Below are 6,762 nucleotides of genomic sequence, written 5' to 3'. Positions count from 1 at the left end.
TGTGTGTGTGTGTGTGTGTGTGTGTGTGTGTGTGTGTGTGCCTTTTTCTGTGAGTGACCTCCTTTAATCCAAAAGTATTAACATTTTGTAGACTAGAATGTGTTACAGAAAATTACCCACTATTTACATGAAGACTTTTAAAAAACTGGCAGAATTTCTAACCTGAACTAGTCAGAGGAATGGGAGGTGAAGGTGGAACAGTGAATGCTGTCTCTGTCGTAATCTCTTGTTTTTTAGATCCCTTACTTATTGCCTCTAATGATATCCCTCGGGATTTTGCTTCTTCTTCCAAGAACTGAAACAACAAAAGTCTTGCATCACTATCACAGCCTCTAGATAGTTTCCTAAACACTTTCTGAAATTTCCATCACATTCATAAACATATGGTTTATTGTAATTGTAAAGATTATAGTTCTTAAAAAAAGTGAGAGCTTTCTGTTTGCCATGTGTGCACATCAAATTCTGTAGATTCATTAAAAGCACTGATTCTCTAAAGCATTAGTATATGTATATTTCTCTAATGTGCAGATAAAACTTTGTATATGAAGGGACTGGTGTTATCTGGAGTCTAGAATCAGCTCATCAATCAGCAGATGCTTTGCAAATGAGTACACTTGAAACTGGAGGCCCCTGAAATAACATGAGCAATTCATTAAAGTCCTAGAAAACAGTTGCCACAACTTTGACTTTGCTTGTAACTACTTCTGCACAGTTATTCTGTTACAGCTATTTTTAACTCCTTTTTACCAGCTCAAACATGTGGACTCATAAAAATTCCACTTTCTGTCTGACTGAGCCAGTCTCCCCAGTCCTAAAACACTGAGGGGCCTTTTTTTTTTAACAACTGAAATTTTAGCCTTGCAAGAGACAAGATTAACAGATGAGATTTTTGATTCTGGATATTACAGATTGTTCAAAAGTAAAAGAGACAAAAGAATCCTTAAAAATGCATGATTTATGGATATTGCATTCACACTTTCACAAGACATTCTTAGTTCCATAATACAGGTGTTGTGGAATAAGAGACACTTGTGACATCTGTTGTGTGTCATATGCTGTCACTGCAATGGACACTGTTAATAAACATGTGAGATGAAGCTATTGAGTTGAATTCTTTTAAAGACTATTGATTTGCAATATTTTGGTGCGTGAGGGCTGTTCAAAAGCATCCAACCTTATTTTTTTATTGTTGAAGCCAACAATGGTATCAGGTGTGCACTCTTTGCTTGTAGGCATACATAGTGTGAATGCCTGATTTTTTTCCATGACTGCAGAAACAACCAGTTGCTGGCTAGCTGTTGACAAGTGAACACGTCTAAGTGGTAGTCATTGGATTTTGTGCTGTGGGCAAAAGACATAAAATGTGGAACAATGTTACTGAATCTTATTTTGTTTTGAGCTCGGCAACTCTCGAGTTGAAACAGTGTGCAAGATTCAACAAGTTGTGATGATGTTCGCCTTCTTTATTTCTTCGTTTGTTGTCCTCAGTGTTGACGTACTGCCTGAAAAAATAGGGGTGGAAGTGCAGTACTGTCTACTGTAAATGATGAAGCTGACAGGTGCACATTTGCATTCCACAGTTGTTTACTTTCACTTTTCATAACCCCCTATATTCACATTTAATATGGCCAGTGCACTATTGTTTAACTTTCAATGAGCCTCATTAATAGTTTTCAGGCGAACATTCACATACTGCTACAATAGTTTACTGTTGAATATCTGTGAGCGGTAAAAACCTAACCACAAAGTTCACAGTTCTTGAAGAAAAGAAAGGTACGTATGGAGCAGACACTGTCATTGTTTTTACACATGGCCTAATTGTGTAGCACTTATTTCACATTTAAGTTGAAGCATTGTTGTTGTTGTTCTAACCAACAAAGGTTTCTCGTCTGAAACTTGGCCGTGGACTGACTGTCTCGGGACCAAAAATCGGGCTCTTATATATCCTCACAATAGTAGGTACTGAAACTACACATTGTTCAAAGCTAAATTTACAGAAATTACAATTAAAACTTAATTCATTAAATTAACTGAATACATTGAAAAATTGGTTCTTTTTAACAGTTTCTTCTACTACAAGAGCTAAACTGAATTACTTGTTTAAATGATGAAATCAACAGACATAGTTATCAGCTTTCGATGAAACTGAAAATTACTTTGGAATTGATGAAGGGCTGGTTTTGCTAACATGTTTTTGAAGGGAGCCAAATAGATACTTTAAGATTACTAATATTTCATCTACAAAATGTTTATAGTTAATATGGAATTTATATTTGCTTCTACATCAACAATAGACTTTAAGTTACAAAACAGTCCCTAATTTCACCCTATAACAAAAGACACTAACTAGGAATAGTCAAAATAAATTGGAAAATCAATTACATGCATAAAACTAATCACAAAATTAGATCTGGTGCTATATTCTTAAAACTAAGAGCCAACCTTTCTCTTTTTCGAAAATGCAGGTTATACTCATGTATGTTAATGGTAATTAATTCAAAAATGAATTTAAGTACGCAGATGGCAAAACAATAGGGGAAGTAAAATTATCCCAGCTTGCTTCATCACAAAGTGTTGGAGGAAGCAATGGCTACCTCACAGATAAAAGAGTGGTAAAACTGCTTCAAAGATGGATGCTCATCAGTGGAGAGTGAAGCACGTTCAGATAGGCCATCAACACCCACAAATGAGATTGTTATTGATCACATAAGGACCCTGGTGATCCAGAACAGACAAATCACAGTCATAGAACTTGCAGATGAGGTTAAATTAGCATTTGATCCATTTTAATGAAACATTTAGACCTCAGGTGAATGTAAGCAAAATTTTGCCGATGTTGCTAACAACTGAGCAGAAGCAACTATGTTCAGAGATTGCACAGTACATGCTGGGTGAGTACTGTGAACAGAATCCCATCTTTCTTAACCCAGTGATCACTTGTGATGAATCCTGGAGTTATGGGTATGATCCAGAATCAAAGTTCCAGTCATAGCAATGGAAGTGAGATGCAAACGGCTGGAACTGTGAGCAGCAGGCAGTCGAAACCTTCACCCCAATAATGCATCTGCTCATTGTTATTAATTTATTCAGAGATTTTGTACCAAACGCAACACAGCTGTGATTTGTAAGCCTCCTTATTCCCCTGACCTAGCATTTCAGTGATTTCTGGCATTTCTCTAAACTGAAAAAGACTTTGAAAGGGACCAGATTTTAGAACAGTCAAGACATAATGCAGAATTCAATGGAGTAGATGCACATGACACCGGCTATCAAACGCCTTTGTTCCCACCACATGTGCCCTTCTTCATCGACTGTGCAGTTACCTCTTACGGACCTCCATGCAGTGCGGGACCAATGCTGATTTCTGCAAATGCTTCGTTGGACAACCTACCACCCCCATGACAACAATTTTCCATGCTGCAATCCGTGCAGTACCATGTGGATACCTGCCACGTGGCCGGAACTGATTCGTTCACTGGTCAACCTACTCAACATCCGACCACGCCCGCGCCTGCCTCGGTTCAGCATCAGCACATGCCTTCCTACTTCGATACCTCAGCCTGCAACAGGAACAATAACTTGTTATATGTGCCTGACCTACACCTCCGTCCCACTGCTATGCCTCAGTGTTTTGTGCCATGACATTCACCTTATTCACACACCGTTTTAAGTGGAGTGACTATGAACAGTGAACATTCACACATTCCGTCTCATGTTCAAAATAATTTCCCACACTGTGCTTCTGGACAGCCCACACCTCCACAGCCTCCCTGCAACACAGGTGGCCCCAACTCTGATCATACATTGAGCTTTACACAGACTGACATGCATTCTCAAACTTTGAACATTTTCGCACCTATCGCCCCCGCACCGGCTCCATTAGAGCTTCTGCTACCGTTCTCAGCGCATCTTGGTGCCTCATCTGTGTCGGTCTTCCGCGACATGTCAATCCGAACACACCCGCAACATGTTGAGCTTCCGCAACTGCAATCGACATGTTACGGTGTCTCACCCGTGTCGGCCTTCCACTTCGCGACGGATCGTGCCCAACCACAACATGTCACCTTCACGCTGCCACCTGAACAGCCATCGTTGCTACATCCCATGGAGGCACACTCTCATGGAATACTACAGCAACAAAAGCTCGTTTCAGGCAGTGCCCCGACGAACTCAACTCAGCCTGTTCTTCCGAACATTCTACAATGCTTACCGATGCTGCCACCGTTTAATCCCGACAGAGCTACAACCTGGTTCAAAATTGCAGACAAGTCAACCAGGTTTCTGTGCCTCATCACCCAGCTGCATGACCAGGAGGACTTGATTGCTGACCTGGTCGACGCCCTGGACTCATCTACCTGGTACACTCTAGCCAAAAAGACAGTTCTACGTCGGCTTGCTCACTCAACTGAGGCAGCAATACGGCAAGTGCTCCACATCGAGCAACTAGGCAACGACAAACCTTCCCAGCTCTGGAGATGGCTACGTACCCTGGTCAGCGCCAATCTACTCTCTGACACAGCTCTCCTCACCATCTGGTCAGATAAACTATCTCCTCACATCTGCTTTGCTCTGGCTCAGAGGTCTCCCAAACCTGTAGAGAAAAGAGTGAAAATTGCTGACAAGCTACATGATGCATCACTGCTCTATTTCGCTAGCCACTGCCTACCTAACAAGTCTCAGGTTCAGGCTCATCATCCTGCGGTTGGACGCGGCCAGGGCCGCACTGTGCCGACCGTTCCGCTCGCTCCAGGAAGCAGTAAACAAGCTACTGTGATGCCACCGGCTCTGCCCACGGTCACGCCCCCTCCTGCAACCGAGCCTGCTGCGGCCACCGAACCTTGGCCACCACCACTGGCAATGAACGCTCTGCAGGAAATGCAACCACACTACCCGTACTGTTACTTCCACACACGGTTTGGTGAGGCGGCATGTAACTGCAGACCACCCTGCTACTTCCCAAATGCCAATCGCAGGTAGGTCCGGGTGCTGCCTCCTGCACACAACATGACACTCCCCAGTGCTCCATTCTGTCTGGAAACGACCTGATAATTGCAGACGACTTTACATTAAAGACATTTCGTCGGGATACCTTTTCTTAGTGGACACAGGCACCGATGTTTCGCTGCTGCCTACGTCCTTAGCATTGTCGAACATCCGCCCTCATCATACTTCACTGCAGGCCGTGAATTCAACCAAACTACAATGCTCGGGTTCAACTTCCCACGTCGTCTCACTCTCCACAAACTGCAAACTTGAGTGGATTTTTGTAGTGTGCGAAATTGACGAACCTATACTAGGCATTGACTTCTTGCAACACCGCAAACTTTCACCAGACCTAGTGTGAAACACCGTGTTTCATCACCTGTCCAAGACTCACTTCCCCCGTGCTCTGTAGAGCAAACCCCCCCCTGTTGTGACACATCGGTCCGGGCCCATCTCATCCGTACATGCTCATCTCTGTCGACGACGCTACAAGAAACAATGCACAAGTGCCTTGTCGAGCTTGAAAACGTCACTCGCCTACGCAAGGAAAACTTCGAGATCTCCCTCTGGCTCAACGAAACTCGGCTCCAGCTCTCTGATGCATCAAAGGAATTACAGATACTACAGCAGGGACAAAGCAAGGTCAGTTGGGACAAAACAACTCATGACAGCTGTGAATATGAGCTGTAATTTAAGACCAATTTACTCTCACGAGTACAAAAAGAACAATGCACTATATGAAGATAAGACAAGTTACAAAATATCTTAATAGTTGAGTCATAATTTCAATGAAGATTTTTTCCAAAATTGTTATGAATATAAGGCATAAGAAGTGTTTCAATACCCTTCAACACAAAGTCAACAAACATTATTGTAAGGTGTTATATGTACACTACGTGGTCAAAAGTATCCAGATACCTGGCAGATGACTTACAAGTTTGTGGCTCCCTCCATCGGTAATGCTGCAATTGAATATGGTGCTGGCCCACCCTTAGCCTTAATGACGGCTTCCTCTCTCGCAGGCATGTGTTCAATCAGGTGCTGAAAGATTTTTTGGGGAATGGCAGCCTTTTCTTCACTGAGTGCTGCACTGAGGAGAGGTTTTGATGTGGTCGGCAAGGCCTGGCATGAAGTCGGCGTTCCAGTACATCCCAAAGGTGTTCTATAGGATTCAGGTCAGGACTCAGTGCAGTCCAGTCCATTACAGGGATGTTATTGTCATGTAACCACTCTGTCAAAGCTCGTGCATTATGAACAGGTGCTTGATCATGTTGAAAGATGCAATCGTCATCCCTGAATTGCTCTTCAACAGTGGTAAGCAAGAAGGTGCTTAAAACATCAATGTAGGCCTGTGCTGTGATAGTGCCATGCAAAACAACAAAGGGTGCAAGCCCCCTCCATGAAATACACGATCAACACCACCACCTCCGAATTTTACTGTTGGCACTACCCACACTGGCAGATGACCCATTCACCGGGCATTTGCCACACCCACACCCTGCTATCAGATCACCACATTGTGTAGCATGGTTTGTCACTCCACACAATGTTTTTCCACTGTTCAGTCGTCCAATATTTATGCTCCTTACACCAAGCAAGGTGTCATTTGGCATTTACTGGTGTGATATGTGGCTTATGAGCAGCTGCTCGACCGTGAAATACCTCACCTTCTGCCCAACTGTTATAGTACTTGCAGTGGATCCTGATGCAGTTTGGAATTTTGCAGTTTTGTGATGGTCTGGATAGATGTCTGGCTATTACACATTATGACCCTCTTCA

The sequence above is a fragment of the Schistocerca americana genome, chromosome 3 (genome assembly GCF_021461395.2).
Source record: "Schistocerca americana isolate TAMUIC-IGC-003095 chromosome 3, iqSchAmer2.1, whole genome shotgun sequence".
In the NCBI taxonomy this organism is placed as follows: domain Eukaryota; kingdom Metazoa; phylum Arthropoda; class Insecta; order Orthoptera; family Acrididae; genus Schistocerca; species Schistocerca americana.
Note: the sequence above shows the minus strand (reverse complement) of the source record.